The sequence below is a fragment of the Microcaecilia unicolor genome, chromosome 5 (genome assembly GCF_901765095.1).
Source record: "Microcaecilia unicolor chromosome 5, aMicUni1.1, whole genome shotgun sequence".
Taxonomy (NCBI): domain Eukaryota; kingdom Metazoa; phylum Chordata; class Amphibia; order Gymnophiona; family Siphonopidae; genus Microcaecilia; species Microcaecilia unicolor.
The window spans coordinates 231,061,843-231,083,228 of NC_044035.1; the positions used below are offsets into that span (position 1 = coordinate 231,061,843).

Genomic DNA, 21,386 nt, shown 5'->3' on the forward strand with positions numbered 1-21,386 from the left:
AGGTGCCAATTGTGCGCATAAGTTATAGAATAATAGCTGTATGACAATTATGTATGTAAGTGCTAGGTGCTATTCTATAACATATGTGCCAAAGTCGCTTAGCATGTAACTGCAAACCTGGGTGGAGTATAAGTGGGTCATGGGTATGTCTCTGAGATACTCGCATAACTTATAGAATATTATAAGTTATGCACACTTCAGAGCACAATTAGGCACCAACAGTTACAACTTCCATTGACTTAGCATTAACTGTTGGCACCTAACCTTAGGCACACCAATGCCAACTTACACTAGTATTCTATAACATAATCCTGGTGCTAAGCATGTGGCATTGGGGCACCTAGAATGCAGAAGTTCATGTGTATTTCCTGGTACCTACAGTGGGAGCAGCCACTTTACATGTAACCTTGATCTCGCCGCATACACTCCAGGCACCAGCTACCTCATCGCGGGTTAGGGGGTACCTGAGACCAGGGCCACAAAGATAGTCCAAATCCAGTGTAAAATCCAAGAAACCTTCTTGGTCACATAACCTGAGCTGGGCGCAGGCTGGGCCAGATTAAAATCCGGTAGGCCATAGGATATTAAGCCAGGGCTTTTACTCTTTATACACTTTGCACGCTTTTCTCTGTTAGTACTGAAAGTAAGTAGATTCCCACTCTCATACAAAGAAAAATGCTCCAATCCAAGGTTTTATGCAGAATAACCAGAACTTTACTGAAGAATTCTGCAACAAGCAGTTTAAATCCTGTTTAGAGATAAAGAGTTCAATTTTATAATCCTACAGTAAGTATATATTTGCAGCACTTGTGCAGGAAGCAGATCTTCGTTTGGATCAGATCTCCCTGTGTGTTCACACTCTCCTCCAAAGGAGTACCTCTCCAGGCTGCCACCTTTGGTTCTGAACAGTTCTTTCCTATTCTTGCTCCCAGGCTGGGATCTCCTATTTCCCACCTGGAGCACTCCTCCACTACACAGTTAATGCTTCACTAACAGAAACCTCCTCTTTGGTCAGCCTTAGTTTCTTGAACCCATCCAGGACAACACCCCCCCCCCCTTCTCAAGGGTCCTGGCAGGGGTAAAGGCAACCAAAGAACTTGTGCAAACCCCAACAACATTTATTAAATCCTAACTCCTCCCCTACTGTCCATTCAACAACCAAGAACATTCCCTCTCCAACTTACACAGGAACCCACCCCGTTGGGCTGCATCCTCTACCACCAACAACCTTAGAACCCTCCCCTCAGTAACTCTGGAGGGTCCCACATTCTGACTCTTAGTAATCCCCATTATAGTGTGTGTGGGGGAGAGGGTTACATACAAATGACATATGCTGACAGATTTTACAAACAAATATGTTTAAGCGTTGCCAATTAAGCAGGGAGGCTACAATTTTGGGGGGAGGACATAAACAATGATGGATAAGGAGAATTACTCCCTTTATTGTGTCAAGCTTTGGGTAAAATGAGTATTTTTTTAAAGATCTGTGTGACAAGCTGGTGCAAACCCCAACAGGAGAATACATGTGTAGATTTTTGACCCATGCAAGTCACAGCCAAACTATGCCCCCCAGTGATCTACTTGTGTAAATAGCAGCTTTCTGAAATCGCTATAAGGCTTATTTTCAAAAGAGAAGGACGCCCATCTTTCGACACAAATTGGAAGATGGGCGTCCTTCTCACAGGGTCGCCAAAATCGGCATAATCGAAAGCCGATTTTGGGCGTCCCCAACTGCTTTCCGTCGCGGGGACAACCAAAGTTCCCAGGGGTGTGTCGGAGGCGTAGCAAAGGCGGGACCTGGGTGTGCCTAACACATGGGCGTCTTTGACCCATAATGGAAAAAAAAGGGCGTCCCTGACGAGCATTTGGACGACTTTACCTGGTCCAGTTTTTCTTACGATCAAGGCCCAAAAAGGTGCCCGAACTAACCAGATGACCACTGGAGGGAATTGGGGATGACCTCCCCTTACTCCCCCAGTGGTCACTAACCCCCTCCCACCCTCAAAAAAGAACTTTAAAAAATGTTGTGCCAGCCTCTATGCCATACCCAGCTCCATCGCAGCAGTATGCAGGTCCCTGGAGTAGTTTTAGTGGGTGCAGAGCACTTCAGGCAGGTGGACCCAGGCCCATCCCCCCATACCTGTTACACTTGTGGTGGTAAATGTGAGCCCTCCAAAACCCACCAGAAACCCACTGTACCCACACCTAGGTGCCCCCCTTCACCCGTAAGGGATACGGTAGTAGTGTACAGTTGTGGGTAGTGGGTTTTGGGGGGTTGGGGGTCTCAGCACACAAGGTAAGGGAGCTATGTACCTGGGAGCTTTTTCTGAAGTCCACTGCAGTGCCCCCTAGGGTGCCCGGTTGGTGTCCTGGTATGTCAAGGGGACCAGTGCACTATGAATGCTGGCTCCTCCCATGACCAAATGGCTTGGATTCGGTTGTTTCTGAGATGGGCGTCCTTAGTTTCCATTATCGCCGAAAATCAGAAACGACCAAGTCTAAGGACAACCATCTCTAGGGACGACCTAAATGTCAAGATTTGGGCGTCCCCGACCGTATTATCGAAATGAAAGACGGATGCCCATCTTGTTTCGATGATACGCGTTTCCCCACCCCTTCGCCGGGACATCCTGCGAGGACATCCTCAGGAAAACTTGGGTGCACCTTTCGATTATGCCCCGCCACGTATACATATATGCAATCTACACATGAAAATGTTAGTATTTACATGTGGAGATGCTTTTAAAATAAAGGCCATAATGTCGATACTCGTTCACTCTTTGCACAGTCTAATGAAAATAATGCAGAAGTTCGTACACTGCATGGCCCAGACTCTCTGGGAGCCATGTAGTCCTGATTGCAGTGCCATCAGCAAGCCTCCAGAGAATGTGAGGGGAGTGTGTTCACTGGAGGATGAGAGTAAGGGCTTGACCTAAAGTCAATGATGAAACACTGCTCTAGGTCTTGTCCACATTTAACAAAACAAAAGATTGAAAACTGAATCTACATTTTGCAAACTAATATACTGCAGTGATTTAAGGTAATTTTCAAAAAAATACAATGAAGGAAGTGGAAGCCGTATGTATGTGTGGAATTTCTTAAGTTTAAATCAGTTTAGCTATTTACTACACCACCTTTTGTTGTGCAATGCAATATTTTTTAACTTCAGGTTTTTTTTTTTTAAAGAGTATTTCATCCTTATCAGATCAAAATCATTTCCAGTAGGGAAGTATGATGCCTATGCCTCACAAGTCCTTTACGCTCATCTCCCCATCCTTTTCCTAGTTTGGACCTGATCAGTGGATTTTCATAAACATTATCATGCCTTAATTAGAATGCACTGAGCCAACCCCTAAGCACTTTTTTACATAAGCTGAAAAGCATTAAACAATTAAATTGTCATACTGTTTCTTCTTTGAGCAATGCCCTTAGATATTTGTGTGTTTCCAAGAGTAAATATGATCAGAACAGCAAATGCTGGCTATATTTTAGTTTAGTTCATTGCACTTGATATACTGATATACTGCCTACATTTCCATATCAAGGCAGTTCACAATAGTAAAAATACCATAAAAGACGCATAAGCAGGAACACTGTTCAGTACAACATGAGAGCTACAGCAATCCAACAAAAGAGAGAAAATGGAAAGGGGGGGGGGGGGGGAGTGATACAAGCAGGGCTGGCAACATCATAACACAAGGGACCAGCTCTATGGAATCCATTAATTCTCCTACTCCACTCTCCAAAAGGAAGACCAAACAGCCAGGTTTTCATACCTGTCCTGAAGTGCTGATTAGAGAATGACACGGGGACAAAATTTGTCCCCATCCCCACCCCGTCTCCATGGGTTTTGTCTCTGTCCCCACCCCATCCCTGCAGGCCCTGTCTCCATTACATAGTAACATAGTAGATGACGGCAGAAAAAAAACCTGCACGGTCCATCCAGTCTGCCCAACAAGACAAACTCATATGTGTATACCTTACCTTGATTTGTACCTGCCTTATTCAGGGCACAGACCGTTCAAGTCTGCCCAGCAGTATTTCCCGCCTCCCATCACCGGCTCTGGCACAGACCGTATAAGTCTGCCCTCCACTATCCTCGCCTCCCAACCACCAACCCCTCTTCCCCCCACCTGCTCCACCACCCAATTTCGGCTAAGCTTCTGAGGATCCATTCCTTCTGCACAGGATTCCTTTATGCATATCCCATGCATGTTTGAATTCCGTTACCGTTTTCATCTCCACCACCTCCCGCGGGAGGGCATTCCAAGCATCCACCACCCTCTCCGTGAAAATATACTTCCTGACATCTTTCCTGAGTCTGCCCCCCTTCAATCTCATTTCATGTCCTCTCGTTCTACCGCCTTCCCATCTCCGGAAAAGATTTGTTTACGGATTAATACCTTTCAAATATTTGAACATCTGTATCATATCACCCCTGTTCCTCTTTTCCTCCAGGGTATATATGTTCAGGTCAGCAAGTCTCTCTTCATACGTCTTGGAATGCAAATCCCGTACCATTCTCGTAGCTTTTCTTTGCACCGCTTCCATTTTTTTAACATCCTTCGCAAGGTACGGCCTCCAAAACTGAACACAATACACCAGGTGGGGCCTCACCAACAACTTGTACGTCTCCATTCCCGTCCCATCCCCGCAGGCCCTGTCTCTGTCCCACCCTGTTCCCGCAGGTTCTGTCCCTGTCCCCAGCCCATCCCCGTGGGCTCTGTTTCATCTGCAGAATCCTCAAACACTTATGATTTTATATTTAAATCTTTTTATTAAAGTATGAAAAGGAACAATATGCTGTGCAACTGTTGTGTATAAATTACAAATAGAAAATAACAACTAGTAGCTTTAATAACCCTCCCACCACCAACAACCTGTACCCTTCCAACCCCCAAAATAGCTGACTTCTACTACTCCAAGGAATCCTAATCCACCCTGTTAAATTATCCAGGGGTACAAAATACAGTCTAGCTCTCCTGTCTTCCACAATCCCTCCTGCAGTAGAAGATGTCTTCTCAGATGTGCTGGTAACAGGATGTACTGGATCCCCCATGCAAATTTTGTTAGCTGTGGCTAGCATGTTTGCTTGCTTTTCCAAAAATTAAAAATATTATCGTCTGCCTCAATCAAACATAAATAATAGTCCAGTTCATTAACAAGCTTCAAAGTAGAAAATGATACAGGGACAAGGTTTGTCTCCCTCCTCACGGGCTCTGTCCTCATCCCCGCCCCATTCCTGTGAGATCTGTCTCCGCCCCGTTCCCACGGACTCTGTCCCCGTCCCCATTCTTGCGGTTACTGCAGATCCCCGTTCCCATGTCATTCTCTAGTGCTGATAAAAAGGTTCAAAGAAACAAAAGCACAAGGTGCCTTCAAGAAGGTTCAAGCCAGAAGAAAAGAAACATTGAATTCCAAGTGGTAGGGGCCAAATGAAAGAGAAAAAGTAGAGCAACAAATAGACTCAAGTGAGCTTTAGTAAATGGCAAAATAGACAGAAAGTTAGCCTGAGAAGACCTGAGAGTACGGGACGAGACATAAGATCTAATGAAATTTGGAAGAAATACAGTGATAAGTAAAAAGTAGGATTTTGAAACGAGCACATTATGATACCAGCAACTAATGTTGCTCTTTTAGTAGCAGGAATAACATAATCATGCCTTTTAACATTATATAGCAGTCTGACAGCAGTACTTTTGGACACGTTTAATCTGACATAGTTTAGTACCCAACAAATGGAGTTATGATAATCAATTTGATTTAGAATTAGTGTGTAGATTAGTATCAATGAGCATGAAGCAGTTAGATACTATTCTGTGTGAGCATGAGGTCATTTTGTACACTGATGTTTTAAGCAGCTTCCATGTGACCCCTGAAAGGAACCACTGTTGCCTAGCTGAAAGTACAGTTTGTGATTGATGTGTAGGGCATGTGTATAACTGTGTGCCATATAAATGTCTGAAACAATGCACAGTGGATACAGCATGAAACAAAGTAGAACATTAAAATAAATTATAAGAGGTCTTTAGTTGTTTCTGTTGCTAGCCAGATGCTAAAGCTATTTATAAGGGACTGGGTTTACTGGTAAGACCATATTATGTTGTTTTTAATGTGTAAAATTCAATAAAAATGTTTGAACATAAAAAAATAATGAGCAACAGTTAGATCTGACAGAATAAAACCAGGAAGAGTCCTCCACAGAACAGCAGGTCTTGATATAAGCCCTCTCTGAGCAGTCAAGGAGACATCAAGAAACAGAACAGTAAAGGTCAAATTGTTTTCTAGTTTAACCAGAATTTTGATGAGGGCACTCTTGACTTGTATACATTTCATTTATATGGTGACAGCTTATAATCAGTGACACAGTGACACTCTCTATAGCTCTGAATGTAATTGGTTGCAGGAGGCTACTGTGGTATACATATGACACTATATGAAAGGGAATATGGCAGATAATAGGAAAATACTGGATACCTGGCATAATGGATCTGGTTACCAATTAGGAAAGAGGAGAGAAAGGGTAGTAGCAAAACACAAAATCGCTTACCTACAACAGGTGTTCTCTGAAGATAGCACTTGACCAGTCACACATGGGTCACACGACCAGGCTCATCACTAGAACCTGCAGCTCATGGACTCTGTCAGCTATGGTGACCGCTACCAAAAATGTGATCTTCCAACTCTGCTTAAGCCCACAAGCATCAAGCAGCTCAAAGGGGGGATCTCATCAGCTGGGAACAAACCATACTGAAGTTCCACAGGAATTCAGGAGGCTTGATGGCGCCGGGACTGGGACTGAGGTGCGGCATGCAGTTGAACAGAGCATGCGCTTGTCCGACGTGCACTTAAATGGAGTGCACTGTACTTTGAAGGTTTATACCCGTATGTGTGTGATGACTTGTAACCACTCACCTCCACCTACCCTCCTCTCCTCTTTCCTCTACACATTAATTGATTTGCTTGCTTTATTGTTTGTCTATTAGATTGTAAGCTCTTTGGGCAGGGACTGTCTTTCTTCTATGTTTGTGCAGCGCTGTGTATGCTTTGTAGCACTATAAAAATGCTAAATAGTAGTAGTAGTAGTTGATGGAAGCCCTGCATGAACATGACAAAATAGGTTTTCTTCTGTATCTTAGTGACAGGAGTCAACTACATCCCAGATGAACCATAACAGCAAATTTTTAGGTCAGAATTTGAAAGCTGTAGGAAGTATCAAGCAGCAATTGAATGAGAACAAGCAGATCTGGGGCTTTTTCCTCACATTATATAGCATATTTCCTCCATTTGTAACCATAAATCCTCCTGGAAACTTTCCTTCTAAAAGCTAAAGGATGTGAGATACACTATTGGAGAACCTGAAAGACTGTATTACATCCCCCCTCAACATTCAACTTTAGGGGCCACAGAATGGAAGCTGAAGTGCACTCCATGAATTTGTGAGATCATATTTGAGGAAGTTCCCAACTTACTGGTTTCATATGGGACAAATCAGCCACAAGAAAGTTATGAAGATTCTGTGTTTTGTTTAGATTTTGACCATCAGAAGTATGGAAAGATATGTGTACAGAAGACCTATCCCCCAATAAAGGAAAAAGGCACCTGCTTGGAACAGGAAACTGAAACCTTTCGGTTCTGGTCTGTTTCAAAGATTTATCTGAGGAATTCCTGACTCAAGAAATATCCAACTATTTGCTACATCCTAATCCAGGGACCATTAATGGGGGATCAAGTAATTCTGGCAGATAGAGTCAGCTGGCACTTGATCCCCCATTAATGGTCCCTGGATTAGGTCAATGGCTCTTAAGCTTGGCACTTGATGGATAGACCAGTTTCATTCATTAATAATTTCCCAGCACAGGAGGACGGAGCCTGTTCATCCCTAATTGTTCAGGTAGAACATGCCTGAATTATTTTTTACTAGGACAATTTTGGTGATCACCTGACTGCTGATAGTCTTTAGTGTAGAGAACTGCCTATAGCTCCAGTAAATTGATGTGGCACCTTTTTCTGAAAAGACCAAGACCCTGGGCATAATGGCAAAATATAGTGACTGCAGTAGCCAAGTAGTGTTCTCCATATGTTCTACTGTTCTTACCCAAGATGTAATTTTGACCAGCCATTCATTCAAGTAGGGAAATGCATAGATCCCTACAGTGACTCCTACACATTTTGAGGGCAATTTTTTATACTTGAGAAGGGAGATTACAGGTCTGTTGACACGCCTGCAAGCTAATTTTAAAGTGGAAACTTGCGATGGAGTTTCCCTTTAAAAAATCAGCTGGTGCATCAGTGCTTCAGGGATCTCTTACCTCAGTGAAGCCCTTTGCATATTTCCCCAAGTGAATATCCACAGTGCTGAACTGAGGCCAAAGGGCACTGTTACTTGAGATCTCCCTACTAGAGATCTAAGATATATCCCAGACACAGAAAATATCTCCATATGGTTTTTATTAGATCCAGAGAAAGTAGCCAGTCTTATTTTAATAGAAGGGGAATGATGGAACTTAGTAACCATCTTCAAATACTACTACTACTACTACTATTTAGCATTTCTATAGCGCTACAAGGCATACGCAGCGCTGCACAAACATAGAAGAAAGACAGTCCCTGCTCAAACAGCTTACAATCTAATATTCCTTTTTCTGAAATTTATTCATGGCCTTTTGATTCAGGATGAGATAGAATACTCCTGTTTTTAAGAGGAGTAGAATGTACCTGGAATATAATCTCTGTATTTTCTCCTGTGCTGGGATAGGTTTCACTCTTCTGTAAGAGAGATTTGATTTCCCATCTGAGGAAGTCCTGCAGTTGAGCCAGCTTTAATCCTCTTTGGGTGGGTAATAGGCGTAATGCGTAGTTATCTGACAATCCAGAGGGTGCAGTCATTTAAATTAACAAAGGACCAATGGTTTATAAAACACCTCTATCTTCTCTCTTCAGGAAGATCTTCTAGAATAAAGACTAGTATTCTGGATACCTCCTATGTTTTTGACTAGCTGGCTGTCTTAGAGTTTCTTGGATCACAATGGCAAGGCCTTGATCTCTGTAGCTTGGGGTATGAAGATACTGGGATGCAATTCTTCTGAGGAAAAGATGGTTTCCTACAGGGTCCATTGTGAAACTTCAGAGATGTGGAGGGTAGTTCAGAAGTATGGCAACAGATCAGGTCTGAAGAGTAAAACAGTGTATTACCTAGTTCCAACGGATCCTTGATTTTAACTCAGAAGAGATTTTTGCCACTGCAAAATCATATCTGAGAGCCTTTCCAGTGCATGTTTACAAATGCCTAGGCTTGCTGCTAGGAAATTCTACAACATTGATACCAGTGGCAGAGACTGTTGATGATGTTTCAAAAGCATCATAGGTTGAGTGAACTGAATGTTTTTATACTGTTTACACCAGGTAACATGACCCAGCCCATTTCTCTTCCGAGGAAACATATCTTCTACTGGTATAACCCTTATGAGTCTGCATGAACATCTCACTATATCTTGAAGACCAGATTTAACAACCAGTCTAACAAGAGGAGGAGGGAAGGTGAAAGAGGGACTTGGGGTGGCAGGTATCTCCCCAAAGGTGGCACCACACAGCCACACACCCCAGGCTACACTGAACTACGATAGAACAGGAGCCAGCAGCCACAAATCAGGAGCATAATTTGAGATGTCCATCCATCTGCTGGAGATAGAGAATACTGGATGAGCTAGGAGCATGATGTCCCATATACCACTTCATCTCAGTGTTCTTTGTCTCCACCTGCTGGTAGATGGACATAGCCCACAAGTCTCTGGATACAGCTGCTGCTGGCACTAAGGAAGTTACATTGCTTTAACTACAGCTGATCTTTGCTGTCCCCATCCCCCTTAGAAGTTGCTGCCCTAGGTAACTGCCTACTCTTACCTAATGGTTAAAACTGCCCTATACACAAAAGAACTAGGAGAGCCTGCTTTCCTACCTCTGAGTTCTCTGAGGATAGAAGCACATTGTGTCACTAAGTGAGATTGAATAGTGATAGTGAAACTGGTGAAGTACATATATATATATAAATTAAGTCACATAAAAAAATGTATTGAAATAATAGCACCAGTTTGGTAGCACTTGTATTGGGATTTAGCATTTTTATAAAATATATAGGAGCAACCCGATGAATGAGATGCTACACCACTATGTCACAGTAATTTACTGTGTAGTATTTATAGTGGGATTATCTGAGGGTGCTCTTTAAGTAAAGTAACATCTATTGATAAGGAATACCACTGGTTGAAGATTGCTGTTCTGGTTCTATTGAGAGTCAGTTCCTACCTTTAAGACATGATAAGAATTAGCTCCGACATGGTTTTCCTTTTTATGGGAGAAGCAAATTGACAGCTTCTTTCTTCTCCTTAGGACTTCCAGCGCACTCGGAACTGAAGCTGGAATCTAGCACTATGAGCCTTCATTTGCAATTATCTGGGGATGTTCCCCCTATTTATATCCTTTCCTGACTTACTTTAGTGCAGTCATTGGCACAACAGTTCTCAAATGGGAGGGATGCAGCAAGGCTCCTCTTGGAACCCTGAAATTATGGGCTCTGAATACAACCGTTGGTATTACTGTTACACAGTGACCAAATACCAACCCCCAAGGGGCATCCCTAATCCCAAATGATCTCGTGGAGATAGAACACCCAAGCCATCAGACAGGCCCTCTCCCCAATCATGGTTTTTTAACTCTGATCCAATGCACTTTCTGTACTGGGACCAATGCTTTTTATTAGATTTAGAGTTTCTATTTTCAGGTATTTATAAATTGTAAATTTAGGTGTTTATTTTCCAGTTAATTTGGAGTTCTTTGCAGATACAAAAAAAATCTGTGTTTATCGGCATTTTGTGTCACTGGTGGAATCATATAGTTGTTGGCATAGAAAAAAAACAAAAGCTGACAGTAGGAAACAAGATAAATCAAGGATGGGATGAGAGAGTACTAGAGGAGTACTGGTTTTCTGGTGTTTATTGGATAAGCACTTATTTTAATTTTTTGCACGAGAGTGTTTTATCAGTGTTCATCAGTTAAAACCTAGAATCAGAAACCCTATTTATAAATTATCTGGAGAAAGTGATTACAAAATTATTCAAAGTTGTTAAATCACAAACAGATTGTGAAGAGTTGCAGGAGGGGGAGGGCCTTGCAAGACTGGGCCAGAGCATCTAAATAGTTTTTGAACAGCTTCAATCTTATATTGAATCTACCGAAACACTACACCCATGACAACTGGGCTTTAGGAAAGGCCATAGTACAAAAACAATTCTCACCTCACTCTTAAGTGAGCTTCATTCTAATCTTGAACAGGGCAGGATTGCTCTGTTCGTATCCTTAGATCTTTCAGCAGCCTTCAACCTTATTGATCACTCTCTTCTTATTTCTCACCTGGCATCCTTGGGTATCACTGGTACAGTATTGCAGTGGTTCACTTCTTTTCTAGCACATCGGACTTTTACAGTTGTTCAATCCACATCTACCTCTTCATCCTATACACTTTCCTGTGGTGTTCCCCAGGGTTCAGTACTTTCACTGTCTCTCTTTAATCTTTTCAGCAGTCTAATTGCACTACTTATTCAAACCTATGGCAGTACTTAACTCATATGCAGACGACCTCTTGCTGATCTATTATACTGTTTCTTCATCTCCTACCTTTTCCCTTTCAAGATTGCCTACAGAAGGTAGCTGTCTGGTTATAAGAACACCATTTGATCCTCAGTCCTGATAAAACAGTGGCCTGTTGGATCCCAGGCTGTTCATCACTCATCCCTTCCCTAACACCGGTGCTTTTTGACAAGCCAATAGTTCCAGTCACTTCCTTCAGATACCTAGGGGTTCTTCTAAACTCAGCACCATCTCCCTCCTACCCTTCCTCTCCAAGACACTTGAGCGCGCAGTCCATAGCCGCTGCCTTGATTTTCTCTCCTCTCATGCCATCCTTGATCCGCTTCAATCCGGTTTTCGCCCTCTTCACTCGACAGAAACAGCACTTTCTAAAGTCTGTAATGACCTGTTCCTTGCCAAATCCAGAGGCCACTACTCCATCCTCATCCTCCTGGATCTATCCGCCGCTTTTGACACTGTCAATCATGACTTACTTCTTGCCACACTGTCCTCATTTGGGTTCCAGGGCTCTGTCCTCTCCTGGTTCTCCTCCTATCTCTCCCACCGCACCTTCAAAGTTCACTCTCATGGATCTTCCTCCACCCCCATCCCCTTATCTGTTGGTGTTCCCCAGGGATCGGTCCTTGGACCCCTTCTCTTCTCAATCTACACCTCTTCCCTGGGCTCCCTGATCTCATCTCATGGTTTCCAGTATCATCTCTATGCTGATGACACCCAACTGTATCTCTCCACACCAGACATCACCGCGGAGACCCAGGCAAAGGTATCGGCCTGCTTATCCGACATTGCTGCCTGGATGTCCAACCGCCACCTGAAACTGAACATGTCCAAGACCGAGCTTATCGTCTTTCCACCAAAACCCACTTCTCCTCTTCCTCCACTTTCTATCTCAGTTGATAACACCCTCATCCTCCCCGTCTCATCTGCCCGCAACCTCGGAGTCATCTTTGACTCCTCTCTCTCCTTCTCTGCGCATATCCAGCAGATAGCCAAGACCTGTCGCTTCTTCCTCTTTAACATCAGCAAAATTCGCCCTTTCCTCTCTGAACACACCACCCGAACTCTCGTCCACGCTCTCATTACCTCTCGCCTGGACTACTGCAACTTACTCCTCACCGGCCTCCCACTTAGCCATCTATCCCCCCTTCAGTCTGTTCAGAACTCTGCTGCACGTCTCATATTCCGCCAGAACCGATATACTCATATCACCCCTCTCCTCAGGTCACTTCACTGGCTTCCGATCAGATACCGCATTCAATTCAAGCTTCTCCTTCTTACCTACAAATGCACTCAGTCTGCTGCCCCTCACTACCTCTCTACCCTCATCTCCCCTTACGTTCCCGCCCGTAACCTCCGTTCACAGGATAAATCCCTCCTCTCAGTACCCTTCTCCACCACCGCCAACTCCAGGCTCCGCTCATTCTGCCTCGCCTCACCCTATGCTTGGAACAACCTTCCTGAACCCTTACGCCAAGCCCCCTCCCTGCCCGTCTTCAAGTCTTTGCTTAAAGCCCACCTCTTCAATGCTGCGTTCGGCACCTAACCCTTACCGTTCAGTGAATCCAGACTGCCCCAATTTGACTGCCCCTATCGGACCGACCGTTCACTTGTCTATTAGATTGTAAGCTCTTTGAGCAGGGACTGTCTCTCTTTGTTAAATTGTACAGCGCTGCGTAACCCTAGTAGCGCTCTAGAAATGTTAAGTAGTAGTAGTAGCACTGTCAGCACTGTCAGCACCTCAGATCTCCCAAGTTTTGAAAGCTGATTTAAGCACATAAGCACCGCCATACTGGGAAAAGATCAAGGGTCCATCAAGCCCAGCATCTTTTATCTCCATCATCTTAGAGCACTCCTTAATATTCTAGATCCAACCTCCCTCTTCTCTATGTGCTATATCTATGTCAACTCTCGCTATGATTAGTGCAACTCTATTTACGCAGGTATTACTAAGGCCAATATCAACCGTCTTCAAACCTTACAAAATACTGCAGCCCATCTTATCTGTAGTGCTAAACAATATGATCAAATCTCTTCACTGTTATAACGTTTACATTGGCTTCCAACTGAATATCGGATCAAATTCAACATTCTTGTGATGACATTCAAAGCACTGCATACCTCTACCCCCTCTTATTTGGCAACTCAGGTCATCCTTTACACACCTACCCATACATTTCGCTCTTTAATGGATAACAGGCTTGTTCTGCCACCACAAGAAAGGGCAAAATGGGAATCCACGTGCTCCTCTGCATTTTTTTTTCCTTGCCCCGGCCCTTTGGAACTCACTTCCTCAAAATCTTAGATTAGTAAATTCATATACTACTTTCCGTAAACTCCTGAAAAGACATTTTTTTCAATCTGGCCTTTGGATTAAGAAGGGAGCTTTGAATTAGCTTTGGGATGTCTTTTTAGTCTACTGAACGATTACTGCAATTCAGGGGAGGGATGAAATAAAGGAAATAACTGATGTTTTATAATGATATTGATATATCTGTATCAAAGTTTGTTGTTTTGGTCTGTCTGTGAATGATTGTAAGTCAATACCTGTTTATTGAATGTCTGGCCTGACTGGAGGAGTAGCCTAGTGGTTAGTGCCGTGGACTTTGATCCTGGGGAAGTGGGTTCAATGCCCACTGTAGCTCCTTGTGACTCTGGGCAAGTCACTTAATCCTCCATTACCCCAGGTACAAATAAGTACCTGTATATACTATGTAAACTGCTTTGAATGTAGTTGCAAAAACCACTGAAAGGCAGAATATCAAGTCCCATTACATTCCCTTTGCTACCTATATCAGAGTTCCTTGTACTATATATTTATGTTCATTTATAAATGTTTTTGATTTTATTGTAAACCATTTTGATTTAAATATATATGAGAAATGGTATATCAAATATAATAAATGATAAACGATAAACAATAAGTGCAAAAAGAAAATAACTCTAACTATAAATATGCAATAATGGATTCCATATAGGAGTCACTACCCAGGAAAATGATTTTGGAGTCCTTATGGCCAGGGCTGCTGACAGGAGGGGGCAGGGGGGACCAGGTGTCTCCCCAAAGGTGGCACTGCACAGCCGGAGAGCCCAGTTCTGGCCATAAAAGCCTAGACGTGCTTTCTATGTTCCAATATCACTGTTATCCTTCCCGCCTCCCCTTCAGCGGTTCTCCTTAGTTTCTGCAGGCTGCCAGCAGCATCAATAATGAAAGCAAACTACTACTACTACTATTTAACATTTCTAAAGCTACGGGTAGGAGCGTAAGAGGAGATGAGGGTAGAGAGGTAATGAGGGGCTGCAAATTGAGTGCATTTGTAGGTTAGTAGGAGAAGCTTGAAATGTATGCGGTACCTGATCGGAAGCCAGTGAAGTAACTTGAGGAGAGAGGTGATATGAGCATATCGGTCTAGGCGGAAGATAAGATGGGCAGCAGAGTTCTGAACGGATTGAAGTGGGGATAGATGGTTAAGTGGGAGGCCAGTGAGGAGTAGATTGCAGTAGTCAAGACGAGAGGTGATGAGAGAGTGGATGAGAGTTCGGGTGGTGTGCTCGGAGAGGAAGGGGCAAATTTTGCTGATGTTATAGAGAAAGAAGCGACAGGTCTTGGCTGTCTGCTGGATATGGGCAGAGAAGGAGAGGGAGGAGTCGAAGATGACTCCGAGGTTGCAGGCAGATGAGACAGGGAGGATGAGGGTGTTATCGACTGAAATAGAGAGTGGAGGGAGAGAAGAAGTGGGTTTGGGTGGAAAGACAATGAGCTCGGTCTTGGCCATGTTCAGTTTCAGGTGGTGGTTGGACATCCAGGCAGCAATGTCGGACAAGCAGGCTGATACTTTAGCCTGGGTTTCCGCAGTGATTTCTGGTGTGGAGGTAAAGCTGGGTGTCGTCAGCATAAAGATGGTATTGGAAACCATGAGATGAGATCAGCAAGCCCAGGGAAGAGGTGTAGATTGAAAAAAGAAGGGGTCCAAGGACAGATCCCTGAGGAACTCCAACAGAGTGCGGGATGGGGGTGGAGGAAGATCCATGAGAATGTACTCTGAAGGTACGGTGGGAGAAATAAGAGGAGAACCAGGAGAGGACAGAGCCCTGGATCCCAAATGAGGATAGTGCAGCAAGAAGTAAATTATGATTGACGGTGTCAAAAGCAGCGGATAGGTCGAGGAGGATGAGGATGGAGTAGTGACCTTTGGATTTGGCAAGGAACAGGTCATTACAGACTTTAGTGAGTGCCTTTTCTGTTGAGTGTAGAGGGCGAAAACTGGATTGAAGTGGATTGAGGATGGTATGAGAGGAGAGAAAATCAAGGCAGTGGCTGTGAACGGCGCGTTCAAGTATCTTGGAGAGTAAGGGTAGGAAGGAGATGGGGCTGTAGTTGGAAGGACAAGTAGGGTCTAGTGATGGTTTTTTTTGAGAAGTGGTGTGACTACAGCATGCTTGAAGGTGTCAGGGACAGTTGCAGTGGAGAGAGAGAGGTTGAGGATATGACAGATGGGGGGGGGGGTGACAGTAGGAGAGATGGTGTTTAGTAAGTTGGTGGGGATGGGATAAGAGGAACAGGTGGTGCATTTCGAGGAGGAAAGAAGGTGGGCGGTTTCCACCTCGGTGATATAAGGAAAAGAGGAGAAGGAGGCCTGGGTTGGTTGGTTGAGGGAGTGGGTTAAAGGGTGAAGAGGAGGAGGTGGCTTGGTAGTGAATTCGAGGCTGATCTTCTGCACCTTGTCACGGAAGTAGTCAGCTAGTGATTGAGGACAGAGTGAGGGGGGGTGGGAGCAGAAGGCACTTTGAGGAGGGAGTTAAGGGTGGCGAAGAGACGACGAGGGTTGGAGCCAAGAGAATTAGTCAATTGGGTGTAATAGTCCTGTTTGGCAAGGAATAGGGAGGACTGGAAGGAGGATAGCATGAATTTGTAATGAATGAAGTTGGTATGGGTGCGAGACTTCCTCCAGAGGCGTTCGACAGATCGGGAGCAGGAGCGAAGGTATCGGATGCAAGGGGTCAGCCAGGGCTGGGGATTAGTACGCCTAGTGGGACGGAAGATGGATGGTGCAAGTGTGTCCAGAGCAGTGGAGAGAGTGGCATTGTAAGCAGAGGCAGCCTTGTCTACAGACTCGGAGGACATGATGGAAGGGAGGAGATTAGAGATACAAGAGGATAAGGTGGGAGGGTCAACAGCCTGCAGATTCCTGAAAGTAGTGGTTAGTGTTGGGCGGGACTGAGGGGGAGGGTGATGAATTGTGAAGGTGATCAAGTGATGATCTGAGAGAGGAAGAGCAGAGGCGCAGAAATTGGAGGGTGAGCAGGTAGAGGAGAGGACGAGGTCAAGACAATGGCCAGTTTGGTGAGTAGGGGTGGTGGAGCTCAGCTGGAGGTTGAAGGAGGATGTCAGAGGAACTGAGAAGCGTAGGAGTAGGATGGGTCATCAGCATGTATGTTAAAGTCTCCAAGAATGAGAGATGGCGATGAGGGTTCAAGAAAAACAGAGAGCCAGGCATCGAAGTCGGTAAGGAAGGAAGGGAGGGACTTATCGGGGTGCGGTAAATGGCTGCAACTCTGAGTGGCAGCGGGTAGAATAGACGGATGGAGTGAACTTCAAAGGATGAGAAGCAGTGAGACTGCGGAAGGAGGAGGGGTTGAAAACTACAGGAGGGCGAAAGTAGAAACCCGACTCCTCCTCCGCAGCCAACTGGGCGGGGAGTGTGGGAGAAAAGATAACCTCCATGGCACAGGGCCGCGACTGAGGCAGAGTCGTCGGGGGTGAGCCAGGTTTCAGTTAGGGTGAGCAGTTGGAGGGAATGGGAGATGAAGAGATCGTGGGTGAAGGAAAGTTTGTTGCAGACCGAGCGGGCATTCCACAGGGCACACAAGAAGGGGAGGGAAGAGGGGGGGAGGAGGGGAATAGAGATGAGATTGGAGACATCCCAGAATCGTTTGCATGGATAGGACGAGGACAGGTGTGGGGACCGGGATTGGGATTGATATCTCCCGCGGATTGCAGGAGAAGGAGCAAGAGAGTGTGGAGGAGGGGGAGGTAGGGCGATGAAGGCGACGAAGACGGGATGCGCTTAGGAGGAATGGGTTAATGGCAGGAAGGAAGTGATGAAGGTTGAGAGCTAGGAAGGAGGGGGATAGGAGAGATGGTCAGTTGGTGAGGGACGGGGTGGGTAGGGTATTGTAGTAGTGAGCAGGACGGGAGAGAACATGGATGGGCAGTGAGTTCCTGCGGTAGACAGCGGTAGGGGGAGGGGGAAAAGATTAGGAAGGGACAGGGCAAGGAAAAGAATGTGTATAGGGGCCATGAGTAGTGACTGAGGTGTTAAGCAACAGATAGAGTAACTGGGAGAAAAATAGATGTAAAGAGAAAAATGCCCGGCGCGCAGCACCTAGAGCGGAGGCCCTGAGTGGATCGGAGTGGACCTGGGAGTCACCCCGGAGAAGGGTGAAAGGATATGCAGATGAGCTGCAAGTCCTCTACAGCACCTGAAAGGTGGTAGAGCTGGGCACCTTTACCAGGGGTTAGGCCGAAGCCAGCATTCCTCCCCCTGAGGGTCGCCTGATCCTAGCCAAAAAGCACCTGGAAACACAGGGAGCAAGGGCCCTGGGAAGATCGGGGTGGACCTGGGTGTCACCCCGGATACAGCTGTGAGGAAATGCAGAAGGGCTGCAAGTCCTCCACAGCACCTGGCGGGAGCGCTGGGCACCTAGAGCGGAGGCCCTGAGTGGATCGGAGCGGACCTGGGAGTCACCCCGGAGAAGGCTGAAAGGATATGCAGATGAGCTGCAAGTCCTCTACAGCATCTGAAAGGCAGCCGGTGGTAGAGCTGGGCACCTCTCAGCTGAGGAAAAGGATTACCAGGGGTTAGGCCAAAGCCAACATTCCTCCCCCTGAGGGTCGCCTGATCCTAGCCAAAAAGCACCTGAAAACACAGGGCACTTGGAGCGAGGGCCCTGGGAAGATCGGGGTGGACCTGGGAGTCACCCCGGATACAGCTGTGAGGAAATGCAGAAGGGCTGCAAGTCCTCCACAGCACCTGGCGGGAGCGCTGGGCACCTAGAGCGGAGGCCCTGAGTGGATCGGAGCGGACCTGGGTGTCACCCCGGAGAAGGCTGAAAGGATATGCAGATGAGCTGCAAGTCCTCTACAGCACCTGAAAGGCAGCCGGTGGTAGAGCTGGGCACCTCTCAGCCAGCATTCCTCCCCCTGAGGGCCTTGAAGTGTTTCTGCTGGCAGCCCGCAGAAACTATAGAGGACGGCTGAAGGGGAAGAGGGAAGGATGAGAGTAATACTGGACTGCGGGGGGGGGGGGGGGGGGAAGAAAAGAGATACCAGTAAGCAGGCAAGGGGGAGAGGGACAGAGAGGGCAGACCATGGAGGTGGGGGCAGTGGTGGGGCCCTTAAGATTGTTTGCCCCAGGTCTAATTTTGTCTCTCGGCAGCCCTACTTATGGCAGGGTTTCCCAAACCTGTCCTGAGAACCCCACAACCAGTCAGGTTTTCAGGATACCCATATTAAATATGCATAAGATCAATTTGTATACACTGTCGACCTTCAGCAGGCAGATTGATCTGCCTCTCCTTTTGGAAGGCCATAAACTTTTCAAACCTTATAAGCCACACAGACTATCCATGGGAGTGAACAACAAGGAATTGATCTCTTTGGAATCCTGTGGGTACTTATGACCTGGACTGGCCACCAGGGCCGGTCTTAGCAAGTGCGGGGCCCTGTGCAGACCAATTTGGTGGGGCCCCATCCTAGCCCCGCCCCTGCCATAGCCCCACCCCATCCTAGCCCCGCCCCTGCCCCATTGATAAGATTATTCAATTTTTAGAAAATTTTTTATTTATGAAATTTCAAATAAAGACAAATGAAGCTAAACTTGTACAGAAAAACTGATTGAAATAATAAGCACAATGCTATCATTAAACCCCCCTCCCCAGAAATTATTCAGTTCAAGTCCACTACAATTAGTAGTTCCAATTCTTATAACCCCGGGGGGGTCAGAGGTGCGGACACACACTCTCTCCACTGCAAAACACTATACACAAATTTGTGCAAAAACACACTCATAACCTTACCAAACCATAACCCTTTATCCACATGGCTATTAGTGAAGCAAGACTTCCGCTTAAAGTTTTTGCTATGAGTTTTTGCCTCTACAGCACGCTGCATTGTATATGTTATGTTATGTTATGTTGTAAGGGATTTATAGCCCGCCAACTCCCTCATCTGAAATTCAAGGCAGGATTCAACTAAAAAGATACTGATACAATCTTCAGGAATAACAATAGCAAAATTAACACCCAAGGGACAAAAACTATAACATCATTAACTACAATGAGAGAACAAATGAGTTTTCAAAGCCTTAAGAAAAGTGAAATAACCACTCAAAAGATAAATCCCAACAGAAGGAGTTAGAAAAAATTGCTTTGAATCTAATATACTTAACAGATGGAAAGACCAAAGCAAGAGAATTACATGTCCAAGACTTTGAACTGGTGTTTAAAACTACTACTACTACTACTTATCATTTCTATAGCACTACTAGATGTACGCAGCGCTGTACACTTGAACAGGAAGAGACAGTCCCTGCTCGACAGAGCTTATGATCTAATTACATCAAACATGATGCCAAAGACATTAAAAATAATATAATGCCAACCTTTAGGATATATTTTCTAGAACTTGAAGCAGTAATTTACCATAACCAACTGAAATGTATATTGATTTGAAAAGTTCTTTGCAAGAGGATACAAGTACTACATAGAAGTCAAGTTTAAAAAAAAATATATAAAAAAAAAAAAGAAAATGTCTCCACTGGCTTCTTCTATGCCAGGGCTTCCCCGACTGTGGGTCCTGACCCCAAATGATTTTGCGCACATTGCATTTAGGGTACCTCGGCACCTCATTACGATCCACCTCGATGGGGTTGCAGACATTACAGCCTGGAAAACATTAGTAAGAGCCGTTCTAGATACTGCATTTCTAGCGGACCTCTGAACCTTGCAAAAGTTGTATTGGGGCACAGACTCAGCAAGATGCACATGCAACTGAAAAGATAAGGGATAGGAGGAGACTCCTCAGTTCCTAGTGCCTGGCACCCCTAAAATACAGAATTACACGTTTAAATAGCACTTCATATCCATTAGAGGAACATGCCAAGGACTTCGGATCCAGCCTTGCTGAAATGCTGCTTTAAACAAAACTATTCAACCTTTTTTCCCAAAGAAAGATAATAAGCTAAACCTACAAAAAAAATTAGTCGAGCTGCAGAGCTCTGAATCAGCGGGATACCTGCAGCCACCCTCCCTCTGAATTTGAAGTTAGTTACCTTGTTGTCGACGTCGGAGCGGCCGGCAGGTAGTAGAAGCAGCGTGAAAAGTGTGCGAGCTGCTGGACGGCGCTTCGGGAGCCTTCTTTCCCTTCCCTTGTTCAGCTCTCACCAGAGAGCCTCTCCGGCCTCTCCGACGTCGACGACGAGGTAACTTCAAATTCAGAGGGCGGGGGGACTGGAGCTTGGGCGGTCGGGGCGGGGCGACCAGGCGCGCTGCGCGGGGCCCCCTGAGCGCGAGGCCCTATGCGGTCGCCTCGGTCGCCTCGCCCTAAGACCGGCCCTGCTGGCCACTGTCATAGACAGTGTACCCTGCAACAGGAGCTACAAAGCCAAGTATAGTGTATCTTATTCTAAACAGGCCTAAGTATTCTTTCACTCTGTACTGTCAATTGTTACAGAGAAATTGTT

At 45.4% G+C, this 21,386-nt stretch overlaps 1 protein-coding gene across 1 annotated transcript in view; it reads right to left on the minus strand.

Annotated features, from left to right (window-relative positions):
* Nucleotides 1-21,386, minus strand: part of ATP1B1 (ATPase Na+/K+ transporting subunit beta 1) — a 204,621-nt gene that overhangs the window by 112,020 nt on the left and 71,215 nt on the right. The gene's annotated exons all lie outside the window — the stretch shown is intronic.